The sequence below is a fragment of the Trachemys scripta genome, chromosome 13 (assembly GCF_013100865.1).
Source record: "Trachemys scripta elegans isolate TJP31775 chromosome 13, CAS_Tse_1.0, whole genome shotgun sequence".
Taxonomy (NCBI): Eukaryota; Metazoa; Chordata; order Testudines; family Emydidae; genus Trachemys; species Trachemys scripta.
Window position 1 is genome coordinate 38,212,071 of NC_048310.1, and position 21,544 is coordinate 38,233,614.

Here is a 21,544-nt window from a genome sequence, read left to right on the forward strand (position 1 = left end):
TACAGCTATGCCTGGGGAGTCAGGAATAACAGCTGGCTTCAGAGCTATTCAAAGACCTTCCTTGAATGGGGTGATAAAAGCCCAACACCTCCCTGAGCAGGGGGCGAGGAGCCATGGATGGGACCCTCCTGGCTGTCCATTCCCACGTCCTCGGCAGCTGAGTTCCCAGGACAGAGACTGGAAGCCTGGAACTGCTCCTTCCAGGGAGGGGAGGGATCGAAGCCCTTTCACAAGCCAGGGACCAGTCCTAGCACAAGCAGCCCCAGAGCAGGTGCAGCTCTACCAGGGAGTGCACCTCTGCCTCTGCCTGATGGGAGCAGATGAGCCACCCATTCACAGCCACAGTGATTTGCAGCTCTCCCTTCGTAACACTGAAGAGCTAAGCTAGAGAGTCATTTCAGCCGGGGCCTGGAGCTGTCCCTGGGAGGCTGGGCTCACAGAGCAGAATGCATCGCTGTGCTCTGCCATGCCTGGGGCATTGCCAGTGGCAGAAGATGGCATGCCACCTGATGGCCCAGTGCCCCGGGCGGTGGGTATCATAGGCCAAGGGAGACTAAGCTTTTCTTAACCCAGGCTGTAGCTCCGCCCCTGGCCTGGCCCAAGGCCCCACCCTGGCTCTCCCTCTCCCTCAAAGCAGGCGGGGGGCTCAGCTCAAGCTGGCAGCCTGGAACTGGGGCTCGGCCAGCCAGCTAGGGGCAGCCCGGGTTGACCTGGGCCAGGGGGCAGCTCAAGGCCGGCTGGGCGGCCTGGGGATCAGGGCGGTTTGGCTGAGGCTTCTCCGGCTGCAGTGGGTGGGGAAGGGGCTCAGGGCTCTGGCGGCGGGGGGGGGGGGGGGGGGAGGGGGCGGGGTATGGGTGGGACCTCAAGTGGAAGGGGTGGGACCAGGGGCTAGCCTCGCCCATGGGGACGTTCACACGCCGCCTATGCCAGTGTCACTGTCCTGTGCTGGCGTCTGAGCTACCTTGCATGGCCAGCCAGGAGTGCTATGGGGGTCCTTGGCCCCGTTACACTGACCCACTCCAGGACAGCCTATTCCTGGCCTCATTGCCTGGGAAAATGGAAGCTGAGACTGAAGCTGTCATGGGGGAGGGGAGGAACAGAGAGCTAGATCAGGAGTAGCTGGGTCTGTGAGTCCCCCGGGGCACAGAGGAGCCTTGGCTAAGATGCAGCGGCAGAAGGGCTGCAATCTGACATCATTTCTTTTCACTCCCCAGGCCGGGTTAGGTCAAGTGCTGCCACAACGTGAGCTTCCTTCATCTGCGTCTAGGGAGCCTGCCCCCCTGAGCAGACAGAGGACAGTGTCTATGGAGAACAGGTAGCAGCATAACCGGCACAGTTGCTGATGGGTGCAGTCAGCCCAGCAGTGGTAGATAGTGGGGTTGGGTATCAGCATAACTGGTACAGTCGCTGCTGTGTATAGTCAGCCCAGCAGTGGCAGAGAGCGGGGTTAGGTAGCAGCGTAACCGGTACAGTGGCTGACGGGTGCAGTCAGCCCAGCAGTGGCAGATGATGGGGACAGGTATCAGAGTAACCGGTACAGTCACTGATGGATGTAGTCAGTCAGTCCAGTGGTGGCAGACAGTGGGGATAGCTAGCAGTGTAACTGGTACAGTCAGTGATGGGTGTAATCAGCCCAGTGGCGGCAGATAGCGGGGACAGATAGCAGCATAACCAATACAATTGCCTATGGGTGTTGTGACGTTGCACTCTATGATTTTATGAATATATGCTAATGAGTGTGAATCTAATGTAACTGGAATATGCTGCAAAAGGTCTCTTGTAGGGTGTCTTTACAAAGCTTATAATCTACTGAGTATGATCATCCAATTTGTATAAATGTATCACTCTTGTATCTGAAACTAGAAATATGAAATATAACTCTGAGGTCCTATTGTAATTATGCAAAGTGTGGGACATTAATGGTGGCTTGGCATCTTAATGGTTCCCATTAAACAGGACAATTGGTTGTAAATGGCTCTGTTTACTTGTAAGTCTTCCTGTATACATATGTGCTGGCAAGTGAGTAATGAAGTCTTACAGTGACATGTGGTCATGTCACCTGAACTGGAATCCATCTTTAACCTGGTGCTTTTCCATTTAGAAGGAGGGGTGGGAACCAAGAGAGGGACAAAGGATTCCCGTCTTGTGCAAAAGATATATAAGGGGGTGTGTAGTGAGTCGGTGTGGCTCCCCTCCTGCCCAGAAGAGGGAGCCCACGTGCAGGCACCAGAGTGGGTGGGACCACCACCGCCTGTCCCCGCCCCCCGGAAGTCAAGGGGTGGGACAGGAAGTATAAAGGCCGGCCGCCAGAGCTCAGTCGGCGGCCAGCCACCGCCGGGAGCAGACGTGTGGCCGGGAGCTCCCAGCCAGGAGGCCGCCGAAGACCGAGGCCTGGACCCTAGCTGGCCCGAGCTACCCCGAGCACGCTACGAGGAGGAGCCAACGGAGCCCATCCGCTCCCATCACTGGGAGAGTCCCTGGGAACCCCACCCCACCAACCCTGAGGGTGAGACTGTACCCGAACCCCTCCGTCCCTGCTGCTACCCAGAGGAGCCGCCTGAGGACCGTTGGCCTGACTTCCCGGCAGAGCTACCGGACCTGCCACCGAGTCCTGGCCGAGAGGAGCCCATGCAGATGGACTGGCCTGAGCCCGGCGCGACGAACGAGGTAGGCTCTGAGGGGGATCACGGAAGTAGCCCGGGGGTAGCCGACCCCGGTCCGGCTGCAACTGAGTGTGAGCCTATGTCAGTGTGTTGCGGTCTGGATACCCCACTGACCAGCAGCGGCAGCAACCGCTGTTAGGGCCCCGGGCTGGAACGCAGTGGAGTGGGTGGGCCTGCATTCCCCCCTGCCACCCCCACTCACGGGTGGCAGGCATCCCCCTCACCCAACACTCAGCTACAGAAAGCCTAGGCGTGCCTTGCCTGGGCTCTGAACTAGTTGCTCGCTCAGCCCCTGCAAACAAGGGCCTGAGCCTAACTGTGTTTGCCCCGCCCTGATCCAGGGCCTGGCCTCTGAACTATTCGCGTGCTCAGCTCCCTGCAAACAAGGGCCTGAGCCTAACTGTGGTTGCCCCGCCCTGATCCAGGGCCTGGGCTCTGAACTGTTTGCTCGCTCAACCCCTATAGTCAAGGGCCTGAGCTTTACTGTGTTTGCTCCGGCCCTGCACCAAAGAGCCGGAGCTTCGGGACTAACTGACTGCTTGTTCCCACAGTAGTGAGTCGGTGTGGCTCCCCTCCTGCCTGGAAGGGTCGAGCCCCGGCTAGGACCTATTACAGGGTGGAACAGAACAAAGGGGGCTGCAGTCATGAGAAATCCCCTAGCTACCACCTGAGCTGGAACAAGGACTGTACCAGGGGAAAGGATTGGCCCCAGACTAGAAAGGAGTCTAGTCTGTGAAATAAACTTATTGGAACATCTCTGAGGGTGAGGTTTCATCTGTAATTAGTTTACTGTATTAGGTTTAGACTTGCGTGTTTTTTTTTATTTTGCTTGGTAATTTACTTTGTCTTGTCTGTTATTACTTGGAACCACGTAAATCCTACTTTTTATACTTAATAAAATCACTTTTTGCGTATTAATTAACCCAGAGCAAGTATTAATACCTGGGGGAGCAAACAGCTGTGCATAGTTCTCTATCAGTGTTACAGAGGGCGAACAATTTATGAGTTTGCCCTGTATAAGCTTTATACAGAGTAAAATGGATTTATTTGGGGTTTGGACTCCATTGGAACTGGGTATCTGGGTGCTGGAAACAGAAGCACTTCTTAAGCTGTTTTCAGTTAAGCCAGCAGCTTTTGGGGGACATGGTTCTGTGTTTGCAGCAGGCTAGCGTGTCTGGCTTAACAAGACAGGGTACTAAAGTCCCAAGCTGCCAGAGAAAATGGGCTCAGAGGTAGTCTCAGCACACCGGATGGCAGTCCCAAGGGGTCTCTGTGACCCAACTCATCACAGGTGTAATCAGCCCAGCAGTGGCAGATAGCAGGGTTAGGTAACAGCGTAACCGGTACAGTCACTGATAGGTATAGTCAGGCTAATGAGGTAAACGCTCTAGCCGAGGGACTGGCTCCTATGCTACGTGACTGTACAGTACCTAGTGCAATGGAGGCCCTAATCCTCGTGTGGGGCTCCTAGATGCAGCTGTAATAAATAATAATGATCAATGAAAGCGGCTGTGCTGCACGAGGATCTGATAGTGAATATCAAACCAAGCCCTATCTTGGGCACTAGAGGGCACCAGAACCATTAATTCTACTGAAACTATGCACAAGATTAAGGCAGGGGTGGGCAAACTTTTTAGGCCAAGGGCCACATCTGGGTGGGGAAATTGTATGCAGGGCTGGGGTTGGGGTGTGGGAGGGAGTGCAGGATGTGGGAGGGGGTGCAGTGTGCAGGAAGGGGCTCAGGGCAAGGGATTGGGGCAGAGGAGTGCGGGGTGCAGGAGGGGGCTCAGGGCAGGGGGTTGGGCTGCAGGAGGGTTACGGAGTGCAGGAGGGGCTCAGGGCAGGAGGTTGGGGGGCAGGGTGCAGGAGGGGTTTGGGCTCCGGCCTGGCGCCGCTTACCTAAAGCGGTTCCGGGGTGGCAGCGGCGCACACCAGGGCCAGGGCAGGCTCCCTTCATGCCTGCCCTGACCCTGGCCCCACGCTGCTCCAGGAAGCGCTGCAGCCTCTGGAGGAGGAGGAGGGGCAGAGGGCTCCGCATGTGCTGCCCTTGCCGCGCCTCCAGGTACCTCCCCCGAAGCTCCCATTGGCCACTGTTTCCCATTCCCAGCCAATGTGAGCTGCGGGGGGCGGTGCCTGGAGGCAAGGGCAACGCACAGAGCCCTCTGCCCCGCCACCCGGGGGCCACAGGGACATGGAGCGGGCTGCTTCTGAGAGCGGCATGGGGCCCACGGCGCCACGGGGGGCAATCCCGCAGGCCGGTTCCAAAGCCCTGACAGGCCGGATGCGGCCTGCAGGCCGTAGTTTGCCCACCCCAATTTATACCTACCCTTTGTTTCTTATTTTTTAACCAATTACCGATCCATGAGAGCTCCTTCCCTCTTATCCCGTGGCAGCTTACTTTCCGTAAGAGCCTTTGGTGAGGGACCTTTTCAAAAGCTTTCTGAAAATCTAAGTACACTATATCCACAGGATCCCCTTGGGCAACATGCTTGTTGACCCTCTCAAAGAATTCTAGTAGATTGGTGAGGCATGATTTCCCTTTACTAAAACCATGTTGACTCGTCCTCAACAAATTATGTTCATCTATATGTTTGACAATATTGTTCTTTATTATAGTTTCAACCAGTTTGCCCGGTACTGAAGTCATGCTTACAGGCCTGTAATTGCCAGGATCACCTCTGGAACCCTTTTTAAAAATTGGCTTCACATTAGCTATCCTATGAATGAAATACTTCAGATACTAAGGGTTGTGTGTTGGGTAACCAGCCATTTCCAGAACAAAACACTATGCAGATAGTTGGCAGTGTCTGATTTTTGCAGGCTAGGTGCCCATGAGAAGTATGCATTTACTCTCAGGTGCGTTTTACTACCTTGGGTGTCATGCTCCGGCTCATAGACTAAATAGCCTATGAAGTGCTTTACCTAAGTAGAAGAAAAGAAATCCAAAGCAGCACACACCCACAGATATCTGGTGTTGACATTTTCCCTGCCAAACTAGCTGGTTAGAGCTTTTTAAATTTAAAGGGAGGCAACCTCTATCATGGTGCTGAATTTGGGAAGTTGCATTTATTACCATTACTACAAACGAGTGTCACAAAGATCATTAAATAGCAACAAAGAAAAATGTTTGCTAGATACGGTTATTGAGTGATTGCACATGTTTTTCCACTACACCCTTCACTCCTGAGGAAAGAGAAATCACAAAAGCAGAAGATGTTTAAAGATGGTGCAAATCCTGGTTCCTCATGACAGAATGTTGCACCTTTCACTGCTTCTCATCTGGGGTAGATTTTCCTCAGAGGTGTGCAGTGCTCAGGGTGCAAGACTCGGTCTATCGTGATCACAGCTTTATTGCAAAGAGCCAGCATCTGATAAGGGCTGCTCCACGGTAATCTAGGAAGCTTCTACTGTCTTTTTCAGTTTCATTTTCCAGGCTCAGTAACAGCTTCCAACAGACGAGCCAGAGACGGACGGATGTAAAGGGAGGGGGGCACCCAAACCTAAGAGAAGTGGCGAGGTGCTGACAATGGGATCAAGAGCTTTCCTTTGCTAGGTCACCCATTCAAATGCAGCCCTGGCCTGCCACCAGTATTGACTGAAAGTGGGATGGACCATCTTTGTGTTCAGTGTTTGTGTGTCTCACCCAATGGGGTCCTGCACCATGACTAGGGCATACACCGGTCTGCATTAAAGAGATTCCATTAAGAAAGCAGCTATAATCCACAGCACAAAAGCCATCTTCACCCCTAGCCTTGCTGACCATCTGTCAATAGAGTGACTGGGTCAAAACAACTGAAGTCCCTTGTGATGCCTAGACATGCCCCTTCCAGGTAAGATTTATGGTGCATTAGCAAGGGCAGAGTGCACAAGATGCTTGCCCGGCCACTGTCCATGCTGTACCCATTCTAGGGCTAGGAGCCTTCAGCCTCCAAGGTTATTCCAGCCTGGTACCATGTGGGTTATCGAGCATTCTGAAGTTACTGAGTGCTTTGGTAATGGAAGGATGGGCTGAGTGTATTCCCCTGTACCACAAGAGGATCCAGACTTCCCAGAGCACCCTTCCTTTTGGAATTCAGATTAAAATCCTCCCTAATATTTTACTGGGCTCGAGAAATGGACATTAACTGCAGGCCCATGCAGCCATCAAGGGAAGGTAGGTGTATCTGTGGTGCACCGACAGGGTACACGCCACATTGCGAATACCACAGAGTGGGACCACGTCTTGTCCCCGCCCCAAGACAGCAGAGATGACTAGACAATATTTCAGACATAAGGCACTACAGGGGCACATGACTTACAAGGAGAGGCTGAGGGAACTGGGGTTATTTAGTCTGCAGAAGAGAAGAGTGAGGAGGGATTTGATAGCAGCCTTCAACTACCTGAAGGGGGGTTCCAAAGAGGATGGAGCTCGGCTGTTCTCAGTGGTGGCAGATGACAGAACATGGAGCAATGGTCTCAAGTTGCAGTGGGGGAGGTCCAGGTTGGATATTAGGAAGCACTATTTCACTAGGAGGGTGGTGAAGCACTGGAATGGGTTGCCTAGGGAGGTGGTGGAATCTCCTTCCTTAGAGGTTTTTAAGGTCAGGCTTGACAAAGCCCTGGCTGGGATGATGTAGTTGGGGATTGGTCCTGCTTTGAGCAGGGGGTTGGACTAGATGACTTCCTGCGGGCTCTTCCAACCCTGATCTTCTCTGATTCTATGGGGCCAGCAGGCGGATGCAGCACACAGCAGGCAGGAGCCCCTCACACAAATGAATCTACCACATGCTGAAATGCTTGTAACGCTGATGGGCTTCACAGAGGCCATGTGTTTTGAGGATTTCTCCATTTAACATATGCAGAGGGTGTCTGGAAAGGCTTGTGCTAGTAGCAAGTGTTAAGACACAATCACATCCTCAATAGACCCCAGGCATCCCAGGTTAGCCCTGAATGCTCCCCTGCTCCCCCTAACTTCCTGAACACAGAAAGGACAGCAACCTGTCCACAGAGAGGATGGCTCACCAGGTAAGGAGGTCGAGTTGTGCTGATGCACACTCCAGAGTAGACAGCCTACGGTGGACCGGACAGAAATTAAGTGGCTGAGAAGAGTTAGCGCAGGGGTGGGCAAACTTTTTGGGCTGAGGGTGGGGCAATTGTATGCAGGGCCGGGGCAGGGGGTTGGGGTGTGGGAGGGAGCGTAGGGTGTGGAAGGGGGGTGCAGTGTGCTTGGGGTGGCCCTTGCCCTGAGCTCCTTCCTGCACACTGCACCCCGCCCCCACACTCCACACTCCCTCCCACACCCCAACCCTCTGCCCCAGCCCTGCATACAGCTGCTCATTCAAGTTCTCTGTCGAATGTGTTTGGGCCTCTGCATTCTACACACACACCCCTACCCAAAACAACACTCAGTAAATCTCCAGGGCGGGCTCATATATACCCTTTGTTTTAGGTAGGGGCCTGTCCTTACACTTGTATTAATTGAAGGGTGCATTCATACCTCCCAATTTCAAGGAGGTTTTAGCTCCACCTAGAACAAGGTTGCTCAACTTGCTCATAAAAACATGAAGGCCCCTTGACCTTGGAAGGGGCGTCTCCACTTGGTCCATTCACCAACCAGCCACACTGCACAGCTCAGCTTTGTGGATTGAGGATGGGGGGCTGGCCTAGTGAGGGGATTGGGGGTTATAGGCTGGGTAGGGGGGTGGAAAGCTTCGCTGACACAGCCTAGTCATTGCTGTGATCTCCCTCCAGCAGGTTCGGCAAGATTCCATCTACTCGTTAGTGTTGGGGAGCCTGGAGCATGCAGCTGGGGCTGGAGATCTGGCTGCCGCACCAGGGTTACTAGATTCTGCCCTTACCTGGGGGGAGGGATAGCTCAGCGGTTTGAGCATTGGCCTGCTAAACCCAGGGTTGTGAGTTCAATCCTTGAGGGGGCCACTTAGGGATCTGGGGCAAAATCAGTACTTGGTCCTGCTAGCAAAGGCAGGGGGCTGGACTCAATGACCTTTCAAGGTCCCTTCCAGTTCTAGGAGATAGGATATCTCCATTTATTTATTTGCCTAGCGCCCTGGTGTCCCCTTGGCTCTAAATCTCCCGCTCCCTCCCACCAACCCAATGGCCATCAATAATTGATAGCCCGATTCTGTCAGCTTCCTCCCCAGCTGTAAGGTGAGCTGGCGTTGGCTGTCACAGCCCCTGTGCTGGGACACTTGAGCTGGGGTGAAGTCATTGGGACGGGGGGAGCTGGACTGGGCGGGGGTCTGATCGAAGGAAGATGTGTTGCTTGCCAATGTAATCCCGCAGACTGCATATAAAGAAACAGCAAGGGCTGAGCGTGGTGTCTTGGCCAGGGGAGAGCTGCCCACAGAGACTGCACAAGGCCCTGTAGGCATAGAGCCATTGCAGAAGAATGGCCACCTTTGTTCCGGTAAGAAACCCAGCTGCAGCCTAGGGAGGATCAGCTCCACGGCTCAGCCCCCAGCAGTGGGATGGGTCCCAGCTGCCAGCCACAGGAGTGCTTGAGAGGTGGCTATGGCACTGCGGGTATAGAGCTAGTCTCCCTTCTCCTGGCTCTCTGCTGTCTCCAGAGGGCACCTGAGAACAGGGATGGGGGTGGTTCTGATTGCTATCTCCTAGCTGGCATGTGTAGACTTAAAAGGGAGTGACTGGGACGTGCCTCCACTACACCCTGATGAGAAGGATCTTTCCAGAAAACGGCAGCATTTTGCCTTTGTGTTAATGCAACACAAGCTGCAGGGTGACTATGACTCAGGCCCAATACAGCATGGGTAAAGCAGGCAAGTAGGAGCCGGAATGCCTGGGTCCCACTCCCATCTCTGCCCAACTTATGATGCAACCTGCGTTGCTCTCAGCCTCAGGCCTGGCTGGAAAATGGAGATAATGCAATGGAGAGAGGTGTGGCATTGAGCTGGGGGCTCCAAAGGGAGTTACGCACCAACTTCCATTGAATTCCACTGGGCTTTGGGCACCTCCCTCACTCCAGCCACTTTGGGAGCCCCAGCTGTCACTTGTGAATGGCTGAGAAGCCCTTGACCAAAAGGTGCCATAAGAGGGGACTGGGTTATTCCAGACCAAAAGGAGTCACTGGTTAGAGCCAGACCCATGGGCCTGCTGTGAGCATAAAGCCACCTCGGGGGAATGGGGCACACCATTCCAATTGACGTTAACAAGAATTGGACGTCCAAAGCCTCTCGGTGGGTTGGGAATCGCAGACTTTCTTCCTCCCCTCCCTTGGATGGAGGCCACACCCTTTGAACACCTGATTCATCTATGAGTGCTGTTATTGAAGTAACCCACCTTTGTGTGTCTCAACACTGAGATGGTCATGCCCAGCCCCACCTGCCTTCCAGACTCCACTGCCCAGCACTGAATATACTTCCGAGCATAAGTTAGGCCTGTAGAGATAAAGGACTAGCCCCTGGGCTGGGCAGCTTCTGCACAACTGGAGCAGGGGCATGGGGCTGGCTGAAGGGTTTTGTGACCGAAGAAAGGGTGGCAGGGGAGGGCTGAGCAGATCGGCGCTGGGAAAGTCCCTCCATGTGGGCTATAGGCTCCCTTTCCTTTGTCAGCCTGTGCACCCTTTGTTTTTCCTTTCATGCCTTCAATAAGATTCAGGTGCAAGGAGCATATCAGGCCAGAAGAGAAAGGGGTAAGCTGCAGAAGAGGGAACTGTCACTAGCCCTGTCTCATCTTCTCACACTGTCCAGGAGGAGGACTTTCTGCATCCTTACTTGGGGCTCGAGCAGTCAGTTTGAGACTAGTAATGCCCCCTGGGAGCAGGGATTGATCCTGGGACCTCTTGCTTTAAGAATCATAGAATCATAGGACTGGAAGGAACCTCGAGAGGTCATCTAGTCCAGTCCCCTGCACTCATGGCAGGACTAAGTATTATCTAGACCATCCCTGGCAGGTGTTTGTCCAACCTGTTTTTAAAAATCTCCAGTGATGGAGATTCCACAACCTCCCCAGGCAACTTATTCCAGTGCTTAACCACCCTGACAGTTAGGAAGTTTTTCCTAATGTCCAGTCTAAACCGTCCTTGCTACAATGTAAACCCATTGCTTCTTGTCCTATCCTCAGAGATTAAGAACAAATTTTCTCCCTCCTCCTTGTAACAACTTTTTATCTACTTGAAAACTGTTATCATGTCCCCCTTCAGTCTTCTCTTCTCCAGACTAAACAAACCTACTTTTTTCAATCTTCCCTCATAGGTCATATTTTCTAGACCTTTAATCATTTTTGTTGCTCTTCTCTGGACTTTCCCCAATTTGTCCGCATCTTTTCTGAAATGTGGCACCCAGAACTGGACACAATACTCCAGTTGAGGCCTAATCAGCGTGGAGTACAGCGGAAGAATTACTTCTCATGTCTTGCTTACAACACTCCTGCTAATACATCCCAGAATGATGTTTGGTTTTTTTGCAACAGCGTTCCACTGTTGACTCATATTTAGCTTGTGGTCCACTATAATCCCCAGATCCCTTTTTGCAGTACTCCTTCCTAGGCAGTCACTTCCATTTTGTATGTGTGCAATTGATTGTTCCTTCCTAAGTGAAGTACTTTGCATTTCTCCTTATTGAATTTCATCCTATTTACTTCAGGCCATTTCTCCAGTTTGTCCAGATCATTTTGAATTTTAATCCTATCTTCCAAAGCACTTGCAACCCCGCCCAGTTTGGTATCATCCGCAAACTTTGTAAGTGTCCTCTCTATGCCATTATCTAAATCATTAATGAAGATATTGAACAGAACTGGATCCAGAACTGATCCCTGCAGGACCACACTCATTATCCCCTCCAGCATGACTCTGAGCCACTCTCTGGGAACGATTTTCCAACCAGTTATGCACCCACCTTATAGTTGCTCCATCTAGGTTGCATTTCCCTAGTTTGTTTATGAGAAGGTCATGCGGGACGGTATCAAAAGCTTTACTTAAATCAAGATATACCACTTCCCCCCGTCCACAAGGTTGGTTTGACAAGATTTGTTCTTGACAAATCCATGCTGACTAAAAAGAACAGGAGTACTTATGGCACCTTAGAGACTAACAAATTTATTAGAGCATAAGCTTTCGTGGACTACAGCCCATAAATTTGTTAGTCTCTAAAGTGCCACAAGTACTCCTGTTCTTTTTGCAGATACAGACTAACACGGCTGCTACTCTGAAACCATGCTGACTGTTACTTATCACTTTATTATCTTCTAAATGTTTGCAAATTGATTGCTTAGTGATTTGCTCCATTATCTTTCTGGGTACAGAAGTTAAGCTGACTGGTCTCTAATTCCCCAGGTTGTCCTTATTTCCCTTTTTATAGTTGGCACTATAATTGCCCTTTTCCAGTCTTCTGGAATCTCTCCTGTCTTTCATGGCTTTTCAAAGATAATCGCTAATGGTTCAGATATCTCCTCAGTCAGCTCCTTCAGTATTCTAGGATGTATTTCATCAGGCCCTGGTTACTTGAAGACATCTAACTTGTCTAAGTAATTTTTAACTTGTTCTTTCCCTATTTTAGCCTCTGATCCTACCTCATTTTCACTGGCATTCACTATGTTAGACGTCCAATCACCACCAACCTTCTTCGTGAAAATCGAAACACTGAAGTCATTAAGCACCTCTGCCATTTTCACATTTTCTGTAATTGTTTCCCCCACCCCATTGAGTAATGGGCCTAATCTGTCCTTGGTCTTCCTCTTGCTTCTAATGTATTTGTAGAATGTTTTCTTGTTACCCTTCATGTCTCTAGCTAGTTTGATCTTGTTTTGTGCGTTGGCCTTTCTAATTTTGTCCCAACATACTTGTGTTATTTGTTTATATTCATCCTTTGTAATTTGACCTAATTTCCACTTTTTGTAGGACTCTTTTTTGATTTTTAGATCATTGAAGATCTCCTGATTAAGCCAGGGTGTCGCTTGCCAGACTTCCTATCTGTCCTAAGCAGTGAGATAGTTTGCTCTTGTGCCCTTAATAATGTCTCTTTGAAAAACTGCCAATTGTCTTCAACTGTTTTTCCCCTTAGACTTGCTTCTCATGGGATCTTACCTACCAACTCCCTGAGCTTGCTAAAGTCACCGTCTTGAAATCCATTGTCTTTATTGTGCTGTTCTCCCGCCTACCATTTCTTAGAATCATGAACTCTACCATTTTATGACCACTTTCACCCAAGTTGCCTTCCACTTTCAAATTCTCAATCAGCTCCTCCCTATTTGTCAAAATCAAATCTAGAACAGCCTTCCCCAGTAGCTTTCTCCACCTTCTGAAATAGAAAATTGTCTCCAATACATTCCCAGGACTTGTTGGATAATCTGTGCCCTGCTGTTTTATTTTCCCAACAGATCTCTGGGGTGTTGAATTCCCCCATCACCACCAAGTCCTGTGCTTTGGATGATTTTGTTAGGTGTTTAAAAAAAGCCTCATCCATCCTCTTCCAGGTTAGGTGGTCTATAGCAGACCTTTACCATGACATCACCCTTACTTTTTACCCCTTTTATCCTTACCCAGAGACTTTCAACAAGTCTGTCTCCTATTTCCATCTCCACCTCAGTTCAAGTGTGTACATTTTTAATATATAAGGCAACACCTCCTCCTCTTTTTCCCTGCCAGTCCTTCCTGAGCAAGCTGCACCCTTTTATACCAATATTCCAGTCATGCGTATTATCCCACCAACTCTCTGTGATGCCAACTATGTCATAGTTGTGTTATTTACTAGCATTTTGAGTTCTTCCTGCTTATTCCCCATACTTTTTGCATTAGTGTACAGACATTTAAGATACTGATTTGATTCCCCCCCCACCAGTTCTGTCTTGTCTCTCACTTATCCCTGCTATAACAGCCCATGCTCCCCCCACATTCCGACCCTTCTCCCAGATGATGAGCCTCCCCCACCAGAGCTAGATCACCATGCTCATGGATTCTGAAACCACTGGGTGGTTCAGGGTATGTCTACACTGCATGGGTGAGTCACATGATCTTGGGCCGTGTCCCTGGTACTCAGCTATTGTAGGCACGTCAAGCTCAGCATCGTATCAGGCAGTGGTGATTAAACCCTGCTCCCAGCACAGTTTGGTCCTGGTTGGCTGGCAGCACTCTGAATACAGCTTGCCCTGGGCTATGCCGCCCACTCAGCACACGTCAGCTCCCTCGAGCACGCACAATCCTGTTCAGACACAGTAATGTTCTGTGACAGAGACATGGCTGCCATGGGCTTGGGGCTGAGGCCTGCCCCCTGCTGGGCCTGTCTGTCAATTACAGCTTGCTCCTTGGCCTGGGGAAAAAGACCCACGGGCAACCTGGAGAACCTTTGGATCTCCCTTTTCACCCCTTCTTCCTGCAAAGAGAAAAACCAGGCACTAGCTGAATGGGGCAGCAGATCCCACTGTGCCCAGAGTGCAAGCTAGGGTAGGTTGATTTAAATCACCAAGCAGAAAGCCTTGATTTAAATCGTCCATTTTAATCAACTTTTCCATTTGCACTTCAGTTATTTTCTACAGAAAGGTGCATTCTCATTGATTGATATAGCCATTAAAACAACTTGATTTACAACTAAGATTTGGTACAGCTTTTGGCTAGCTAGGAGGGTGCACTATAACTGTACACATTTATTTAAGCAATTATATAGCTTAATATTTTCCGATTTTCATTAACTGAACATTCTTGGTATGCTAGGAAATGACAAATGAGATATTCCTTATTTACTCACTAAAGAACGTTTTGCTCATGATTTGTGTGAAGCTGCATTAGAATGGTAACTGGAATTTAATTAAACACACAAAACAGCATATACAATATGTTTTTATTAAACAAAACAACCTAAAATGTTTGGGATACGTAAACTTCTCTGACCAAAACACGTTTCACATTTACAACTAAATGATTTATTAAACAGAGCATTTAACTGTAGTCAGAGATTTAAACTGATTATTTCAGGTCAGCCTGGGAACATTTTTAAATATGCCTAAGTGAAAGTGACTGGAGCTTAAGTTCCCACCATGCCTAAATCTCTTGAAAATGAGACAATAGTCTCCTAAATTACTCAGGCTGTCCTTCAAACTTTTAAAACTAGTAGATCTCATCCCTTCCCTCTTTGTTTTTATTCCATGACTGGAAGAGAAAGACGAGATCCCCAACTTTTTCAACTGCCAACCAATTTCTTAGCTTTAACTGAATTAATTCAAATGAAGAAAATATTCTTTCTGTGCCTGCAGAAGAAGCTATTGCTGTCAAAAGATGGTTTAGCCCTTCAACAAGCTCTGGCTCCAGCTAGTGCTTCCACCACTAACTTTCTTTAGAGCATCACCAGCCTGCCAGAAGCTGGGAGTGGATGACAGCAGATGGCTCACTCAATAATTGCCCTGTTCTGTACATTCCCTCTGAAGCATCTGGCACCAGCCACTGTCACAAGACAGGATACTGGGCTAGATGGACCATTGGTCTGATTCAGTATGGCCCTGCCTATGTTCTTATCAGCAAACATGTACTACTTGACTGATCCTTCCCCACCCTGAAATTTACTGATGGCCTGATTGACAGGTGATTATTAGATGTCCATTTCATAGCAGCATCTTCTTCAGCAGTTAGGCATCTAGAATATTGGCAAGAAAATGAGGTGGAGAAAGTGCTTGATCCATCTGCTTCTTTACTGCCTGCAATTTGACTTTGTTGGTGGGTCTTTCTTTCTTCAAGTTCTCTTGAAGCACCTTCCGAATTTCAAGGGCATAAGCCAAGCAGCAGTGGTCCGTCTGCAGTTTGTCCGAGGCTATGGAACTAGGGCTCAGGATATTTAGCATGTCGTCTACATTTCTCTTTAGTCCGATGTTGTCTATTTTGGCTGCGATTATTTCTTCAAAAATTGTCATCAGCATAGGCCAATTCTTAATAAACAGCTCCGAAGATGCCATCATTCATCGTGGGGGAGAATTGGTTTGGACCCTCCGGCTCTCTTCAGGGAAACTGAAGCAAAGTGGTTGTTAGATGGATTTTGCAATTTCAACAACATTTTCCTTTATTCTTGGAGTTGTACTTAAGTCTTGGGCTAAAACGTATGTCAAATGAGCCCAGTGCCCATGTTATAAGTTTCAGATGCCCTTCATTATCTTCTTCTAGATTTCTTCTCATCTTTGCTCCATTTGCAGTACTGTGACAAAGTTACACAGCTGACACTTTAATTTTTGTTCATACCCTATTAGAGTTTTTATTGCTACTTCTTTTAAGTATTCTGCTATATGGGCATTTCCTGATATATCAATTGTTTTTGTAAGATACAACCCCATCTTCTGTTGTCACACCAGCACATATTACTGGATCACTGGGTACATTGCTCCACTCATCAAGACTCAAATTAATGAATTTTCTGTCAATGTTTTTTGCACATTGTTTAATTTCCTTCTCATATATTGTACCAGCAACCTCCCAGCAATGTCTGCTCTGCTGGGTGGAGTGTAGTCTGGTTATAATGAGAACCATGTCCATGAAATGTTTGCTCTGAACAAGACAAAAGGGAGAATTAGTTGTTTAAATGAACCGAGCAATCTTTTCATCTGTGAGTCTAGCTGGAATTGGTTGATTCGCATTACAAACTCATCCCTGGTTTTATTGGATGATGAAGAAAGTCTTTTTATTATCCAGGTAATTTACCATCTGACGTATGTTTAATTGCAGCACTGCGGGTGGGACCAGCCGATCACTCTGAAGTTGTAGGAATTGCAGATGATGGATGTTCATGGATCCTTATGTCTAAGCTGGCCATTGAAACAAAATAGTAAAAAAAGTCATTCTCTCACTGAGTATTACTCAGTGCGCTGCTTGAAAATAATGAGATTATAAAACTGATGAGAGATCCCTTCTATTCTTCCACTGTTTAAATGATATAATTTATTCTAAACCCAGTTTTAGAGGAAAATAATTAATACATCATAAGGGTTATCTACAACTATTTAAAACCTTGTCGTTAGCAATATACCAAACAGCTTGACTTTTTTTAAATGTTAAAATTCATAAATGCCTAATAAAGCTTTACTTTTAAATTGGAAATCTACATGTAGGAGATCTGATTATATTAAGCAATAAAAAATAATTTCAGAAGTCCAGCAGGAAGAGTAAAAATGTAATGGATAAATACAGGAACTCCTCACTTAACATTGTAGTTCTGTTCCTGAAAAATGCGACTTTAAGCGAAACGATGTTAAGCGAATCCAATTTCCCTAAAAGAATTAATGTAAATGAGGGGGTTAGGTTCCAGGGAAATTTTTTTCACCAGACAAAAGACTCTATAATGAATACACATACGCAGTATAAGTTTTAAACAAACAATTGAATACTGGTACACAGTGATGATGATTCTGAAGCTTGGTTAAGGTGGAGGAGTCAGAGGGTGGGATATTTTGCAGGGAATGCCTTACTGCTAAATGAACTAGCAATTGACTGAGCCCTCCAGGGTTAACTCTCACAACACTCTACAGGCAGCAGGAAAAGAGGGAGGGCAGACAGAGACACATTCCCTGTGTGTGAGAGAAAAATGCGCATTTCCCCTTTAAGTAGCTGACCCCAGGCTTACGTACACTGCCTTGTTAATTAAATCAGCTTGCTGAGACCTGAGATCGCAGCTACTGCCTAGAAGCTCCCTTCCTCCATCGTGTGTCCCCCCTGCTCTATGGAAGATAGGGGTAAGCGGGGTGCAGGAGCAGGGGGGAAACACCCTGACATTAGCCCCTTTTTCCCCCCTCTCCCCGTACAGCAAGCAGGAGTCTCTGGGAGCAGCTCCAAGGCAGAGGGGAGGAGCAGCACATGACAGTGGGGGGAGGGACAGCTGCTACACAGGGAACTTAGGGGAGTGGGGAGCTGATGGGGGGCTGTTGGTCCACCTGGTTCCAACCACCCACCAGCTAGCTGCAATGGGCTGCTCTTCCTGCAAGCAGTGGACAAAACAGGTGGCTGCAAAACGACAAAACAGGAGGCTGCCAAACGTTAGAAGGGAGCATTTCACAACTTTAGATGAGCATGGTCCCTAATTGATCAGCAACTTAACATCGAAACAACGTTAACTGGGATGACTTTAAGTGAGGAGTTCCTGTACTCCCACAGCAAACTAGCCTGCCAATTATATTTTGTACACAAACAGTTCAAAATTCATGAGCAATCCTCCCAAACCACAAATTGACGCCAATCAGCAAAGTGATCATTTACTTGCGTGGAAAGCCATGGTGGGCCGTCTGTAAGAATAGTGCCAAAATAAGATTACTAACAAGCTGAGCCAGATTATTCAGACATGCCCACATCACCATCTGTGAAGTCATTGCCTTTGGAGGTGCATTGTTCAGAATGTTGTTTCATTCTGGCCACCAGGCCTTGGAACTCTTGGATGCCCTGTTTGCATTGGCCATGTGTTCCTTTTTGACCCAGGTGTACTGGCATTTCTTGAAAATATTCCTAACAAGGGTCTTTTTTATGACCTGCAGCCATGGCAGGGTTTTTCTGCCCAGTCCCAGGTAATGAAATCAGTACTAGAGGCTGAGCTCTGAAGAATATTGTTCCTTCTTCCCAGTCTCCTGCTTTGACTCCAGTGTTGTGCCTTTCTCCCTGCACATGCTGCTCCATCTCCCTTGTTATGTAACTCCCCTCCCCCCCAAAAGAACTAACTTGTACCCCTCCTCTGATGACAGGCATCATGAAGGCTGCAGGTTGCACTACAGAGCTGTGCACAGCTACCCTGACCAGGGTGTGGAGAGGGAATGACAGCCCCAGGTGCCAGCAGCAGGGCCAGCCACCCAAGCAGGAGACCACTGGGAACAATTCACTTGGGTCCGGTAACGGTCCAGGATGCAGGCACACGGCTGCTTGGTGTTAAAGCTTTTCATTCAACTTGCTTAAGCCTGAACCGATGTTCCGGCAGCTGGAAGGGGCTGTTCACACAGCTTCTCACCTGGCAAGCCACACCCTGGCCGATCGGCCTGGGTATAACCCGAGGTACGAACGCTGGGCTATATCCCAGCTGGCACTCCCACTAGCTCAACTCCACCTGCACTGGTGTAAGCTTGGCCTCTGAAGGAGCATTCACTGGGGCCCACGACCACCCTCAAACTGGGGAATCTGGCTGCTTGCGCCTGCAATGGGCGATTTCCCAAACAGCGGCATGTTCCCTGCCCCCTGTGCCTTGCACCACAGGAAGGCAAACCACAGCCCAGACACTCATGAGCTAAATCAACTTCCTCCCCATGGCATCATCCCCACTTCATGGCTGGGGGAACCAAAGCACAGAGCAGGGACATACCCCGAGGTCCCCAAGGGGAAATACAACCCCAGGAGCCTAACCCCAGTGCTCAGGACATCCTCCACAGAGCGCTGGGGGGATGGAGTTGGGACTGTCTTGGCCTGGCCACACTGCACCATGCCACAGTGCTGCTGCTTGCCCCAGCACTGGCAGATGCAGCCCCGCTAGCATAGCTGGCAGCAGGCTGGCATGGACCCCAGGTGGCATAGCTGGCAGCAGGCTGGCACGGACCCCAGGTGGCATAGCTGGCAGCAGGCTGGCATGGACCCCAGGTGGCATAGCTGGCAGCAGGCTGGCACGCACCCCAGGTGGCATAGCTGGCAGCAGGCTGGCACGGACCCCAGGTGGCATAGCTGGCAGCAGGCTGGCATGGACCCCAGGTGGCATAGCTGGCAGCAGGTTGGCACTGACCCAAGTCTCTCCTCCTCTTGCCTGCAGTATGCCTCCTGCTCTGGGAACAAGCAAGCAGTGCAGCTGCTGGGAAGGAACAGCTACTTCTCTCTCTTTGCCAACCCCCCGTGTTTGATCAGCCAGCGCCAGCGGCTGGCATGCCCGGCCCCGGAGATGACCCTGCGCCAGATCAGCCAGCTCATCCGGGTCTTGAGGCAGCTGAGACTGCGGGACGCTAAAGATGCCCAGCTCCCCCCCACTCCGAGGTAAGCAGGAAGGGTGATTGTGGGGCACACTGTGGATCCTGGCTGCAGCAAGTTCTCCGTCCCTGCATGGCAGGCGAAGGGGCCAGTTAACAGCCCTCACTCTGCACTAGCCGAGCCAGGACAGCAGGGAGTGATGTGGTGCAAATACCTCTCGGGCACAGCATTGGGGGTGCCATGGATTGTGCATTCGGGCTGGATTCTGCTCTGACCCAGAGTGCGCAGCGGCAGTCGCTGCATGGACCCTGGGGGGTTGACACCAGAACAGCTGTGAGCAGGCTGCAGCCCAGGCCTTTCCCCTGACTGGAGCCAAACCCCAACTAGGCAGGGTACCTGGAGAGGGACAGATGGGTGCCCACAAGAGCACCCCTCTGGGGCTCTCCCAGCTGCTCTGGAGCCTTGCCCTGGAGCCAGCCCCGCCTGGCAGGACCCTTAGTGAGCTGACCGGTGCATTTTGGGGCACCTCTTCTAGCCCAGCAGGCGGGCAAAGGGGATTGTGAGAGTGCAGGAGAGAGACCATAAGGGGGCAAGTGTGGAGAGGCTGGGTGGCAGCAGGCTGGCAGCACAGGGGTCTGCCCCAGAGGGGATGGCATACATCTGACCGTACTGTCCTCTCCCCCTCTCAGCAGAAGCCGCTCCGCCAGCGTCTCCACGGCGTCCCAGCAGTCCCGGGGCTGGGCTAACCCCTGCCTGCGTTGCTTTCAGAGACGCCGCAGCTGCAGCCCACCCTGCGTGGGCTGAGGGAAAGGAGCCAGTCGACAGGACAACCTGAATGTCTCTGCACTGGCCTGGAGAGGAACCCGTCCCACAGAACCCCTGGCACTCCCATAGTCCCATTCCTGGGGCTGCAGCCTCGCAGTGTTGCCAATCCAGATCAGGGACTGGGGGGATCTGGCCTCTAGCTGGCTGCAATGACCCTCTCCAGGGGCAGGGCCAGTTCTAGATGGGGGTGACCCAGCCCCCCAGACACAGGGGTTGGCGTAGCCATGTCCCCCTTGGGAGCCTGGCAGCAGCAGAGCAATGACATGCCCAGCAAGGGCCCCACTTAGCTATAGACATGGGGCTCTCCAGCTGGCACAGCCACAGGGTGTCCTTCCTTGGGCCAGTCACGCTGCCCCATGCCCACTCTCTGGCAGAATGGGGTCTCCCCAGGCATCGCCCGCCCCCCACTGCCATGCTGGCACAGGGACATCCCTCTGAAAATGGAATTCCCCCACGATCCCCAAGCTGGGATCCTCCCCCACCCTGGAAGATGTTCTTGATTTGGCATCACCGGCTGGTACTGGGCAGGCATTGCTGAATCACCCCCATCGCCTGCAGCCTGGGAGCCCCATGCCCGTAGCTTTGTCACCAGAGCACAATTCCCCCAGTGTGGCTGGATTCTGGCCTTGGGTTAGCAGGAGTCCTCCCCCAGGAGCCATCTCAGCTTCCCTACACTGACCCATGGCCCTGCCCTGCCTGTGGCTGCTCCACTCAAGGGCTGGGCTCCACTAGTGACTTATAAAACAAGGCCTTGCATTCCTGCCGTGAGGCAGGATCTCTTCTCCGAGAGCCCAAGGGCGGCCAGTGCAGAAGGAGCGCAGGGCTCTGGGCCTGGGGCTAAAAGGGCAAACTGATGCTGCTGCTCCCTCCCACCGATTACCCCTGCAAATAAAGGGGACACTGCTACGCTGTGGGCGTGGCCTGTGCTTACCGCGCAGCGGACGTTCACCTGGTGCGGGCACGGGGCAGCAGCTAACCTGCATGGATGGGACACAGGCGGGAGGCAGAGGAGTGCTGAACGCTCGTTAGCTGGTGACCCTGTCTAACCCGCAGCCTAATTACACTGACCTAGTGCAGGGAGAAGGGCTAGTTTCTACCAATGCCCACAGCTGCGCAAGCGCTCCCCTAATTCGCCCCCCATACTCCCAATCCCCAGCCCTGATCTCCCCCCCCCGCTCTGCCAATGCCCCCTGCTCCTGCCCTG

General features: G+C 50.8%; 1 protein-coding gene across 6 annotated transcripts in view; it reads right to left on the bottom strand.

Moving 5' to 3' along the window:
* Positions 1–14,440: 14,440 nt before the first annotated feature.
* The window catches only part of WDR59 (WD repeat domain 59), a 108,979-nt gene continuing 101,875 nt past the window's right edge, over positions 14,441–21,544 (bottom strand). For all 6 annotated transcript variants that reach the window (XR_004648035.1, XR_004648033.1, XR_004648030.1 and 3 more), the window contains one exon: positions 14,441–16,397. The gene's annotated coding sequence lies outside the window, so the exon portion shown is untranslated. The remainder of the gene's footprint in view (positions 16,398–21,544) is intronic.